Raw genomic sequence first — 14,502 nt, forward strand, 5'->3', positions numbered from 1 at the left:
GCCTCTACTTGTTTTGTTTTCAGCTGCTGAATAAAGTCACTCAGTACCTGTGTCACTGCCTTCCAACCATTACCCCTTCTACCTTCTGGGAAGCAGACCACCTGCTTCTTTCTTCCTCAAAAGAATTCCTGCAGAGTTATGTAACAACCTTTTGCATTCATTTTGCATTCCAACTCATACCTCTTTCTTCCTTCCATCAAGGTTGAACTTCATAAAGTTCATTTGTTTAACTTTAGAACTTGCTTCTAAACCATTCGATCACTTCAAGACCTTCCAACAATATTGTAGTTCTCTCTACCTCCCTAATCTTTAAGCTCTGCTGGCCTCTGATCCTTACCTCTTCAAGAGTGAAAACTTTTGCTTCAATCTTTATCTCTTTCCTCCATTTTGCAACTTCTACAAACCTGTTCTCCATCTCTCTTCTCTCACTCATTGGAATCAGCTAATTGAGAATATGGATACTATGTTGGCGGATTCAAAGTCAAAACAATAACTTCCTTGACTCCACCCCTTCTTTTCTTCTTCATACTCTTCTTTTATTTTAGTATTTTTTCACCAGTTTTTCTGGGTCTAGAACAGGGTTTCACCCCTTCTTTTCTTCTTCATATTTATTCTATTATTTTAATATTTTTTTCACCAGTTTTTCTGAGTCTAGAACAGGGGCTCTGCCACCTATTTTTCACATTCATTTTCTTTTATTTTAGTAGTTGTTCCCTATGTTTTGTTGATCTCAAATAGGGGCTCCACCCCCTTCAGTTCTTTTAAGTTCCAACTCCTAAGTTATAAGTTGTAACTCTAATAAATTGTTTTGCCTACTTGAAGCAACACTGCAAGAAATACAAGCACAAAAGTGCAGAATACATAAATCCAAAGAAACTAGTTCAGAATGGGTAGAAATCCATCAACTTAATATTTTTAAATTCCATCGCCTAGGTGAGGGCTAGGTGCCATGGTGCCCGGGCACCCTGCCATGGTCACCTAGCCTTGCATTGCCACCTTGGAAACTATGAGCAATAGTTCTTTTTCTTTACTTCTGTAAGTGCTTCCATGATGAAATCTAGTTCCTACTCAAACTTTGGTGGACAGCAAGCTGTATCTTTGTTTATTCATATCTATTTTTCATTATTAGTCACTCAAATTACTTTCTTTCACACTGGAAAGTCCACTACTAGATATGGAAGTTGTAGCACCCCTACTTGTCTGCCATAACTTTTAGTGAGGATTATGAATTATGCCATTCTGATGGGACCCTATGATTTCATGAAACATGCACTAATCTAGACCATGATTTGATGTTAGATGCATAACTGAAATCTATAGGCCTAGACATAAGCCGATAGATGCATATGTTAATGAAGTAACAAAAGTTGATTAAGCAAGCCAAAAGAGCCGGGCTATGGCATTTGAATCATATCTACCTGATGAGCACGACAAATGAGATCTAGATCATGTTTTTGAAGGAATTGAGTGACGTTGTCAGCTCCCAATGTATAAGATACACCTCTGTCATTTTCTCCCCATCCTTGTATATCTTTATCAGGATCAACCCATAGCAAATCACAGAGAAGTCCCTAATCGGGCACATCAACAGGGCGAGCAATATTCCGTATCTGATCCAAGTTCTTCAAGTCAGGGGACAATCCTCCATGCATGCAAAGGATCTTGTCATCAATAAGAGCAGCCACTGGCAGGCAGTTGAAGCAATCTGTAAATGTCTTCCAAAGGCGGACATTAAACCTTCTCTTGCACTCGTCATAAAACCCATATATTCGGTTGATGAAAACATTCATGGTTGCCCCGAAGAAGGAAAAAGTTCTCCGGTATTTAATTTTGCATGCAAGGAGAAGGCAAATGGTCTCTATGCTCTGCTTACCACGGTCCACATAATCCCCAAGTAAGAGATAATTTGCTGCAGGTGGGAGTCCACCATATTCAAAAAGCCGAAGAAGATCACAATACTGACCATGGATATCTCCTGCCAAAGAGTCAAGTAGTTCAGCAATGGAGATTTCATTATTAAAGCAAATGAATGGAGCTACACTTTTACTCCACACAAGATATTTGCAGTTTAACAGAAAATGTTGTAATTGAATTAGAAAACTTGGTAAATAAGATAATTATCTTTATGCATTTGCATCAGCTGTGTAGACATATGGGTAGATGCCCAACAAAACAAACAACTTGCTCCATCCGGTACTTAATAAAATTCAAAATATGACTGCCTTTGCTCTGAGATACTCATTACTCAATCCAAATCCACAATCATTTTTCTCAAATATCAATCAAAACAATCATAAAAGCATGTAGATAATGGGAGTTGTCATTTTTGTATCTAAGATAACAGGCTTTGGAAAGGCAAACATATGTTGTTACCATGTGTTAGACAAAGTCTGTAATAAAATATGATTAATCTTAACACCTATGATGTGACACATAGGATGAAGTCAACAAAAAGATAAATGCTTAGATATGAATATTTTCCTCTATTAGTTCTTTATTGGGTAAAAACCAACCTTGTGGAGTCTGTAAATGAGACACTGATCCTGAACATTACAGGAGTTGGTCCATGAGGGTCCCCCATGTTTCATTGATCTCGACTTGTTCAACACTAGATTGTTCTAAACATGTTCACCACATAGTTTGGCTAAGGCAAATAACATCAGGGAAGGAAAGTTGGATGCGAGTGTGAATTCACATCCAGTTAGTCTTCTTGGCTCTATGTTCCCTGCTCTCCCAGGCCATTTGAATGACCATCACCAATCTTGTAGTTCTTTCCATTGGCCCTTTACTCTCCCTTTATTCTCCTTTACTTTCTTCTAAAGTTCATCATGGATCATTCCATGCTACAAAATGGAGAAAATCTCATTTCAATTGAAGCTAAAACCTTTCCCCTCCATCATATCTCTGACCCTAGTGACTCAATCTTTCAATGAGGGAGAGTAGTAGAGAAAAGTGTGAAAGAGACGTAATTACATGACATTCAGATTTTCTGCTCACAGGCATCTTATCTAATACATCTCCAAAACTATGGGATAAGTTCCTTGGAATCTTGGACAGAATAAGCATTTTTTATGGTAAAGAAAAATTCATTAAAACAAAATGAAGACACAAAAATAGGTTGTAAGGAATTACCCACAAAGGACAAGAGAACCAACAAGCATCCTAAACTCCCCATCATGACCAATCAAATAAGAACTTACATAGACTAATGGCAGTATGACACACTTTGAAAACTATGACCCAAATATAAGAACCATTACAAACAAGAAAAAACAAGGATTCTCTCAGACCTCTATCCAAAAACCATACTCCAGCCATCATAATCGCCCTCATCAGGTATCAAAAATGTGTCTCCAAATATGGTTACCGGTGTCAACTAAACTCCTACCCCATTCTTTTTTTTTTTTTTGATAATTAACTCCCACCCCATTCTTTTCAATTGACCCTCACATAGTGTTCTGTTTCTAAAACTTCCCCCGATTTCTGCTCTCTTATTTCCCCATCTTCCAACTGTTCAGAAAACTCCCCTCCTAAATATAACACTCCCAATACTTCCCTCATTTCAACTTGAGTTTCTTTACCAATGACTTTCTTCAGAATAAGCATTTTTTTTTTAAGTGGTATATGATTATATTGCTGTAAAGCAGGGAAACTCCTACTTCATTTATAATGGAGTATTGAGATATATACTCAGATGAACAAAACAAAGAACAGAATGTACACAAGATAGCTTGCATCAGAGAGAGAGAGAGAGAGAGAGATGGAATCCCAGTTACACTGGGTTGCTTAGCTGTAACCCCTGGAATTGCTGAGTCCCTCTTTGCCAGCAGATCAGGTATCACTCAGTCCTATGCATAACAACCTCTATGATGGAAGCTTTTGAGTCAAACATCTGGCTGTAGCACTCTTTCCAGATAGCTTAAGAAAGAGCAAATGGTCTTACTTTATTTTAATTTTTGAGAAAGGATAACAAAAATTTGATTAAATAAAAGAGGTAGTACATGAGAAGATGTACATCAGAGAAAAAGACATACACAAGGTGATGAGGACCAAATCGCGCTGAGTCTCTGCTGGCAATGACAGCTCGAACAATGTGAACTAAGGTCATCAAGTCATATCTACAAGATCAAACACATCAAAGAGCCCAAGAGGATGACCCAGGCAAGGGGACTCTAACAAGAAAGTTAGTACCAAGCTGCCAAAGAGAACCAGAGCTAGTGGGCAGAGAATCAAGGCCGAGAGCTTAGTAAAGTAAGTTATGTCCAATACGTCCAAAGGTGATAAGCCTTATCTGGTTCCTTGCAAAGCGGAAGGAGCCGAGTTTAACATTGCCAGGTGGGCATCATGTCCGCAGACTTTCCAGGGGCACTCAATGGTGCGAATGGATGAGGAGAGACATGCCCCATAGACTGGATCCATCCTTAGGTAGGAGGCTGTTGAACAGAAACCCTGCTAGAAAGGCCAATTTATAACCCTGGCCGGAATTTTTTGGCAAGGGAGGAAAAAGGAATGCGTATATTCCGATAGGTAGAAGGTTAGAACTTAGAAGGGTGGGATGTTTTCTGAAAATCTTGATGAGCTTCCCAACTCTGCTGGGTAAGATAGATAAGGAATACATGCATGGGGGAACAGAAAAAAATAATGGGTCTCAAGAAACAAAGAATCCCATTCTCCACCAAACTCTCTCAATGTTTTTAAACAGTGGTATTAAGGGCTAAGGAGAGTTCCTATGGCGTCTAGGAGTCAGCATGGATTATCTCTTACATAGAAAGTATTGAAATGGGCTATAGTGGCCACTGCCATTAAGATAGCTGATGCTCACTGCAGAGATCATCTGAGACCATTTGAAGCAAACAAAACTTTTTCTTTCCAAATCCTGGTTTTTGCCTTCTAGAAGGGAAGTGCTAGTCATGGAGCTGAGAAATGCATTCCTTACCAAAAAAATGCCTGGAAGTAACACGATTTTAAAGCCTTTCTTTCCAGATGCAATCAAGATGTAAATTGTTTGCTTCCCTTTTGACCAGAGGTTGCTAGAGATTTTCACTTGAATCAGGGAGCTATATAGAGGTATTGTAGGTGTTGGATAGAGCACATTGATTGTTGCAAGACTAGTCCAAGCTATCCCCAACCAAACTTGCATCATTTACAACCACAAATAATGGTCACAGGCTGAATTAAATAAATAAAACTTTATGGAGAATAATTTATTTAATATATTAAAACAAATAAATGAATAATTTAATTTAGTAAAATAAATAAATAAAATTTCAGTTATTATTGGGAAAAGACATGTACAGCCTATTCGACACTAGAACTAATCCGTTGTTCATAAATTAAATCATTAATTAGATGAATAATTTAGTTATGTAAATAAATAAAATCTACGGATAATAATTTACTAACTTTTGGAAAAACAAATAAATATCCAAACTATCTAGATCTAAACCCAATCTATTGACAACCCTAAATATGTAACTCAAGAGGGAGAGAGAGAGAGAGAGAGAAATAATTTGTTTATAAACTAAAATAACTTAGTAAGTTCAGTAAATATTTTTTAACTTAATAGCATAACTATATAAGTAATTAGGTGAGAAAATGAGAGGAACAAACAATTTCCTCACCATGATTCGAGCTCTATTTGAACTTCAGGCTCATGCTCAAGATGTAGGCCCAAAGTTCAACCTAGACTCAGACTTGTGATTAAATATGTTCTATTGATCCTGTTAATAATTTTAATCCAAGTTGAGACCTAACCTACTAATAACCCTAAATATTAGGCTTTGGAGGAGAGATTGAAATAACTAAATAGTTAAATAAATTATTAATTACTTGAATAATTTAGTAAATTAAAAAATAGAAATCTATGGATAATATTTTACTTAATTTTGTAAAATAAACAAATCAACAATTTAATTTAATAAAATAACTAAATACTCATTTATTATTGGGTGTCGGGTTGAATCAAATAAATAAAATTTTATACATAATAGTTTATCTAAAGTATTTAAATAAATAAAAAAATAATTTAGTTTAGTAAAATAAGTAAATAAATAAAATTTCATTAATTATTGGGACGGGACAGGTACATGCTATACCACACTAGATCTAACTCCTTGATAACCCATAAAATAAGGATTCAGAGAAAGAGAATAATAAATTATTAACTAATTTATTAAACTAAATAATACAATGTCTCGGTGTCTTTGATTGGATTGGTTAATGAATGACAGATTGATCGGCATTGTGCGGTTGTATAGGTTCTACTTTGCATTGGCCATGTTTGGATTCGTTTAGGCTCTGTTGTAATGGATTCGGTTTGGACTCGTTTCTATGTTGCAGCTGATAATATGATTATATCCTTTTGTTGTTAATAACCCTTTGGTTTGAGTGATTATAAGTTGTTTGAATAATGAAACCTCTTTATATGCTTGTTAGAAGACAAGGAGAGTTCGTTTGATATAAGGATGTTTATGTGGCCACTAGGGATTAGTTGGAATGTATTTGTATGGGTTTTTGTGGAACTTATAATTTTGAGTGAGTATTGTTACAGTATTGTTGAGTTTCATTTATCTTTGTCTTGAAGGTAAGTCGGTCTAGATAATATTGGGTTTTCTGGATTGATTTCGGCCATGTTTTGCTTCGATGGTTTTGATGTGGCAATGTGTTGATATCCTTGATTGGGCTGACAGTGTGTCATTTTTTTTGTTCTAATTTGTACTATTGGCCATGTTTGGTTTCGTTTGGTCTCTGTTGTGTTGGATTCAATTGAGATTGTTTTTAAAGATTTTGGGAATCATTATAGTTTATAGGTTGCAGCTGATAATTTGATAACATTGGTTTTGGAGAACCCTTGGCTTTGAGTTATTGTAAATGGTTTAAATAAGTATGGATTTGAATAATGAAACCAATTTATATTGTTGTTAGAAGACAAGGAGGGTTTGTTGAAAGGAGGAATTTTATGCGGCTAGTGGGGATTAGTTTGTATATAATTGTATAGCTTTTATTGCCGCTTATAAATTCTGAGTGAGTTGATTTAGTTTATCTTGATAAAATGGGTTGTTTCAAATTATAATAGTAAGTTTAGATTTGTATTATGCTTCTCTCTTACTGGTTAAAAAAACTATATTAAGTTTTTGCTTTCATTTGTTTAATTTTTTTAACGGAATTGTTTGTATTGATCCTAGATTATTCATTTTAATTTTTTATTTTAATAGCTGTGGTTAATCTTCTAAAGGAGTTGAGTTCATTTTCTACTTTCTCTAAATATGCTAAGTCAGTCAGTTTAGCGTAGTAATATTCTTGGTTCTTTTTATTTAAAGTGATTATGTGTTGTTTTTGCTTTGATTTGTTTGAGGCTTATATAGGTGGATTTTTCTGAATGATCCATGTTTGATGGTTTTATTTTACTTTGAGTAGGCCTAACTTCATTTTTTAAAATAGTTGAGTTGATTTCCTAGTTTATCTAGGCATGCTAGTTTTGCTTGAATTTGAATAGATGGTTTTGTGTTCCATTAGCTTGGTCGGTGGTTAGGGATTTGATTGGAGTGATTGGATGCTTGGGCTTGGTTTGTTTTGGATATTGTGTAGTTGGTCTACCTAGGATTGGCTAGGCTCGGTTTCATGAGATTTGAAAAAATGCCTTTAATTAAACCGTAGATATATCAGACATGTACCAAATTGGTTAACCTTTATTCAGAGGTTTCGTTGAAAGTGAGTATTATAAAGTTGTTAGCATTTAGTTACAATTTTGTTGAGTTTGACTTATCCTTGTCTTGATAGGCAGGTCAGTTTTGATAATCTTGGGTTGTTTGGATTGATTTTTGCTTCGATGGTTTGGATTTGACAATGTCTCGGTGTCTTTGATTGGATTGGTTAATGAATGACAGATTGGGCTGGCATTGTGTGGTTGTATAGGTTCTACTTGGCATTGGCCATGTTTGGATTCGTTTGGGCTCTATTGTAATGGATTCGGTTTGGACTCGTTTCTATGTTGTAGCCGATAAATTGATAATATCCTTTGGTTGTTAATAACCCTTCAGTTTGAGTGATTATAAGTTGTTTGAATAATTATGAATTTGAATAAAGAAACCTCTTTATATGCTTGTTAGAAAACAATGAGAGTTCGTTTGATATAAGGACATTAATGCGGCCAGTGGGGATTAGTTTGAATGTATTTGTATGGGTTTTTGTGGAACTTATAATTTTGAGTGGGGATTTAGTTTATCAAAATATGGTTCGTTTAATAGGCCTGTTATAATCTTATAAAGGATTTGAGTTTATTTTCTACTTTATCTAAATATGCTGGGCTTGTTTAAGTATGTGAGTTTAGAGTAGAAACAAGCTTGGTTCTTGTTGCTTAAAGTGATTAATTTCTTGTAGTTGCTTTGATTTGCTTTAGGTTATATAGGCTGGCTTGTTTGGATTGATCCAGGTTTATTGGTTTTATTTTACTTCGAATAGGTATAGTTCCATCAAGCCATGCTAGTTTCGTTTAAATTAGAATATAGGGTTTAGTGTTCTTTTATGCTCGGCTTATGATTCAGGATTTGACTGCTAGTTGATTGGATGGTTTGGATAGTTTTGGGAAAGATATGGTGTAGTTGGTTTTATCTTGGTTTGGCCAGACTCAGATTCATGGGATTTGGAAGATTGCCCAAAATTAACATTAGACATATCAGACGTGTACCGGATTCGTTAAACTATGTTGGGCTAGATTCATTTGTATCTCTGGGGAGGTTTTGTTGAAATTGAGTACTCTAAAATTATTAGCATCTAGTTACAATATTGTTGAGTTTGATTTATCTTTGTCTTGATAGGTAAGTCGGTCTAGATAAACTTGGGTTTTCTGGAATGATTTCAGCTATGTTTTGCTTCGATGGTTTTGATGTGGCAATGTGTTGATATCTTTGATTGGGCTGACATTGTGTGTTTTTTTTTGTTCTAATTTGTACTACTAGCCATATTTGGTTTCGTTTGGTCTCTGTTGTGTTGGATTCGATTGAGATTGTTTTTTACGATTTTGGGAATCATTATAGTTTATAGGTTGCAACTGATAATTTGATAACATTGGTTTTCGAGAACCCTTGGCTTCGAGTTATTGTAAGTGCTTTAAATAATTATGGATTTGAATAATGAAACCGCTTTATATTGTTGTTAGAAGACAAGGAGGGTTTGTTTGAAAGGAGGAATTTTATGCGGCTAGTGGGGATTAGTTTGAATCTGCTTGTATGGCTTTTATTGCCGCTTATAAATTCTGAGTGAGTTGATTTAATTTATCTAGATAAAATGGGTTGTTTCAAGTTAGAATAGTAAGTTTAGATTTGTATTATGCTTCTCTCTTACTGGTTAAAAAAACTGCATAAAGTTTTTGCTTTCATTTGTTTAATTTGTTTAACAGAATTGTTTGGATTGATCCTAGTTTATTTGTTTTGATTTTTTATTTTAATAGCTATGTTTTTGTCTTCTAAAGGAGTTGAGTTCATTTTCTACTTTCTCTAAATATGCTAAGTCAGTCAGTTTAGCATAGTAATATTCTTGGTTCTTGTTATTTAAAGTGATTATGTGTTGTTTTTGCTTTGATTTGTTTGAGGCTTATATTGGCAGGATTTTTTGGAATGATCCAGGTTTTATGGTTTTATTTTACTTTGACTCGGCCTAACTTCAATTTTTAAAATAGTTGAGTTGATTTCCTAGTTTATCTAGGCATGCTAGTTTCGGTTGAATTTGAATAGAGAGTTTAGTGTTCTATTTGCTTGGTTGGTGGTAAGGGATTTGATTGGAGGTTGATTGGATGCTAGGGCTTGGCTTGTTTTGGATATTATGTAGTTGGTCTACCAAGGATTGGCTAGACTCAGTTTAATGAGATTTGATAAAATGCCTTTAATTAAAACATAGCTATATCAGATGTGTACCAAATTGGTTAACCTTTATTGAGAGGTTTCGTTGAAAGTGAGTATTTAAAACTTGTTAGCATTTAGTTACAATTTTGTTGAGTTTGACTTATCCTTGTCTAGATAGGTAGGTCGGTTTGGCCATGTTTGGTTTCGTTTGGGCACTGTTGTAAATGATTCGGTTTGGACTTGTTTCTATGTTGCAGCTGATAAATTGATAATATCCTTCGGTTGTTAATAAACCTTCGGTTTGAGTGATTATAAGTTGTTTGAATAATTATGGATTTGAATAAGGAAACCTCTTTATATGATTGTTAGAAGACAAGGAGAGTTTGTTTGATATAAGGACATTTATGCGGCCAGTGGGAATTTGTTTGAATGTATTTGTATAGGTTTTTGTGGAACATAAAACTTTGAGTAGGGATTTCGTTCATCAAATTATGGTTCATTTAATAGGCCTGTTTTAATCTTATAAAGGATTAGAGTTTATTTTCTACTTTATCTAAATATGCTGGGCTTGTTTAAGTTTGTGAGTTTAGAGTAGAAACAAGCTTGGTTCTTGTTGCTTAAAGTGATTAATTCTTTCTAGTTGCTTTGATTTGCTTTAGGTTATATAGGCTGGCTTGTTTGGAATGATCCAGGTTTATTGGTTTTATTTTACTTTGAATAGGTATAATTCCATCAAGCCATGCTAGTTTTGTTTAAATTAGAATAGAGGGTTTAGTGTTCTTTTATGTTCGGCTTGTGATTCAGGATTTGACTGCTGGTCGATTGGTTGGTTTGGATAGTTTTGGAAAAGATATGGTGTAGTTGGTTTTATCTTGGTTTGGCCAGACTCAGATTCATGGGATTTGGAAGATTGCCCAAAATTAACATTAGATATATCAGACGTGTACAGGATTTGTTAAACTATGCTGGGTTGGATTCATTTGTATCTCTGGGGAGGTTTCGTTGAAATTGAGTACTCTAAAATTATTAGCATCTAGTTACAATATTGTTGAGTTTGATTTATCTTTGTCTTGATAGGCAAGTCCTTGGGTTTTCTGGATTGATTTCAGCTATGTTTTGCTTCGATGGTTTTGAAATGGCAATGTGTTGATATCTTTGATTGGGCTGACATTGTGTCTTTTTTTTTGTTCTAATTTGTACTACTGGCCATGTTTGGTTTCGTTTGGTTTCTGTTGTGTTGGATTCGATTGGGATTGTTTTTTACGATTTTGGGAATCATTATAGTTTATAGGTTGCAACTGATAATTTGATAACATTGGTTTTGGAGAACCCTTGGCTTCGAGTTATTGTAAGTGCTTTAAATAATTATGGATTTGAATAATGAAACCGCTTTATATTGTTGTTAGAAGACAAGGAGGGTTTGTTTGGAAGGAGGAATTGTATGCGGCTAGTGGGGATTAGTTTGAATCTGCTTGTATGGCTTTTATTGCCCCCTATAAATTCAGAGTGAGTTGATTTAGTTTATCTAGATAAAATGGTTTGTTTTAAGTTAGAATAGTAAGTTTAGATTTGTATTATGCTTCTCTCTTACTGGTTAAAAATACTGTATAAAGTTTTTGCTTTCATTTGTTTAATTTGTTTAACGGAATTGTTTGGATTGATCCTAGTTTATTTGTTTTTATTTTTTATTTTAATAGATATGTTTTAATCTTCTAAAGGAGTTGAGTTCATTTTATACTTTCTCTAAAATTGCTAATTCAGTCAGTTTAGCGTAGTAATATTCTTGGTTCCTTTTTTTGAAGTCATTATGTGTTGTTTTTGCTTTGATTTGTTTGAGGCTTATATAGGTAGGATTATTCGGAATGATCCAGGTTTGATTGTTTTATTTTACTTTGAATAGGCCTAACTTCATTTTTTAAAATAGTTGAGTTGATTTCCTAGTTTATCTAGGCATGCTAGTTTTGCTTGAATTGGAATAGATGGTTTTGTGTTCCATTAGCTTGGTCGCTGGTTGGGGATTTGATTGGAGTGATTGGATGCTTGGGCTTGGTTTGTTTTGGATATTGTGTAGTTGGTCTACCTAGGATTGGCTAGGCTCAGTTTCATGAGATTTGAGAAAATGCCTTTAATTAAACCGTAGCTATATCAGACAAGTACCAAATTGGTTATCCTTTATTCAAAGGTTTCGTTGAAAGTGAGTATTATAAAGTTGTTAACATTTAGTTACAATTTTGTTGAGTTTGACTTATCCTTGTCTTGATAGCCAAGTCAGTTTCGATAATTTTCGGTTGTTTGGATTGATTTTTGCTTCGATGGTTTGGATTTGACAATGTCTCGGTGTCTTTGATTGGATTGGTTAATGAATGACAGATTGGGCTAGCATTGTGTGGTTGTATAGGTTCTACTTGGCATTGGCCATGTTTGGATTCGTTTGGGCTCTGTTGTAATGGATTCGGTTTGGACTCGTTTCTATGTTGCAGCCGATAAATTGATAATATCCTTTGGTTGTTAATAACCCTTCGGTTTGAGTGATTATAAGTTGTTTGAGTAATTATGGATTTGAATAGGAGAGTTCGTTTGATATAAGGACATTAATGCGGCCAGTGGGGATTATTTTGAATGTATTTGTATGGGTTTTTGTGGAACTTATAATTTTGAGTGGGGATTTAGTTTAACAAAATATGGTTTGTTTAATAGGCCTGTTTTAATTTTATAAAGGATTTGAGTTTATTTTCTATTTTATCTAAATATGCTGGGCTTGTTTAAGTTTGTGAGTTTAGAGTAGAAATAAGCTTTGTTCTTGTTGGTTAAAGTGATTAATTTCTTGCATTTGCTTTGATTTGCTTTCGGTTATTTAGGCTGGATTGTTTGGAATGATCCAGGTTTATTGGTTTTATTTTACTTTGAATAGGTATAATTCCATCAAGCCATTCTAGTTTCATTTAAATTAGAATAGAGGGTTTAGTGTTCTTTTATGCTCAGCCTGTGATTCAGGATTTGACTGCTGGTCGATTGGATGGTTTGGATAGTTTTGGATATGGTGTAGTTGGTTCTATCTTGGTTTGCTAGACTCAGATTCATGGGATTTGGAAATTTGTCCTAAATTAACCGTAGATATATTAGACGTGTACCGGATTCATTACACTATGCTGGGTTGGATTCATTTGTATCTCTGGGGATGTTTTGTTGAAAGTGAGTACTCTAAAATTATTAGCATCTAGTTATAGTATTGTTGAGTTTGATTTATCTTTGTCTTGATATGTAAGTCGGTCAAGATAATCTTGTGTTTTCTGGAATGATTTCAGCTATGTTTTGCTTTGATGGTTTTGATGTTGCAATGTGTTGATATCCTTGATTGGGCAGACAGTGTCTCATTTTTTTTGTTCTAATTTGTACTACTGGCCATGTTTGGTTTCGTTTGGTCTTTGTTGTGTTGTATTCGATTGGGATTGTTCTTTATAGATTTTGGGAATCATTATATCTTATAGGTTGCAGCTGATAATTTGATAACATTAGTTTTGGAGAACCCTTGGCTTTGAGTTATTGTAAGTTGTTTAAATAATTATGGATTTGAATATTGAAACCGCTTTATATTGTTGTTAGAAGACAAGTAGGGTTTGTTTGAAAGGAGGAATTTTATGCGGCTAGTGGGGATTAGTTTGAATTTGCTTGTATGGCCTTTATTGCCACTTACAAATTCTGAGTGAGTTGACTTAGTTTATCTTGATAAAATGGGTTGATTCATGTTAGAATAGTAAGTTTAGATTTGTATCTATCCTAATGGTTGAAAGAACTGTATAAAGTTTTTGGTTTCATTTGTTTATTTTGTTTAACGGAATTATTTGGATTGATCCTAGTTTATTTGTTTTTATTTTTTATTTTAATAGATATGTTTTAATCTTCTAAAGGAGTTGAGTTCATTTTCTAATTTTTCTAAATATGCTAAGTCAGTCAGTTTTGCGTAGTAATATTCTTGGTTCTTGTTATTTAAAGTTATTATGTGTTGTTTTTGCTTTGATTTGTTTGGGGCTTATAGGTAAGATTTTTCGGAATGATCTAGGTTTGATAGTTTTATTTTACTTTGAGTAGGCCTTAACTTCATTTTTAAAAATTGTTGAGTTGATTTCCTAGTTTATTTAGGCATGCTAGTTTCGCTTAAATTTGAATAGAGGGTTTAGTGTTCTTTTAGCTTGGTCGGTGGTTAGGGATACGATTGGAGGTTGATTGGATGCTCGGGCTTGGTTTGTTTTGGATATTATGTAATTTGTCTACCTAGAATTGGCTAGATTCAGTTTCATGGGATTTGAATAAATGCCTTTAATTAAATCCTATCTATATCAAACATGTACCAGATTGGTTAACCTTTAATGAGAGGTTTCGTTGAAAATGAGTATTATAAAGCTGTTGGCATTTAGTTACAGTTTTGTTGAGTTTGACTTATCCTTGTCTTGATAGGTAGGTCGGTTTGGAAAATCTTGGGTTGTTTGGATTGATTTTTGCTTCGATGGTTTTGAGATGACAATATCTCGGTGTCTTTGATTGGACTGGTTAATGAATGACAGATTGGGCCGGCATTGTGTGGTTGTATAGGTTCTACTTTGCATTGGCCATGTTTGGATTCGTTTGGGCTCTGTTGTAATGGTTTCAGTTTGAACTCGTTTCT

General features: G+C 34.4%; 1 pseudogene across 1 annotated transcript in view; it reads right to left on the reverse strand.

The window, feature by feature from the left end:
- The window catches only part of LOC148871587 (serine/threonine-protein phosphatase PP1-like), a 55,672-nt pseudogene that overhangs the window by 19,047 nt on the left and 22,123 nt on the right, over positions 1–14,502 (reverse strand). Inside the window, exon 4 of the transcript XR_016107552.1 lies at positions 1,419–1,975. The product of XR_016107552.1 is annotated as a serine/threonine-protein phosphatase PP1-like (transcript). The remainder of the gene's footprint in view (positions 1–1,418; positions 1,976–14,502) is intronic.

Source organism: Nelumbo lutea, chromosome 2 (assembly GCF_056320005.1).
Source record: "Nelumbo lutea isolate HS-2025 chromosome 2, American lotus-T2T, whole genome shotgun sequence".
NCBI classification, from domain to species: Eukaryota; Viridiplantae; Streptophyta; class Magnoliopsida; order Proteales; family Nelumbonaceae; genus Nelumbo; species Nelumbo lutea.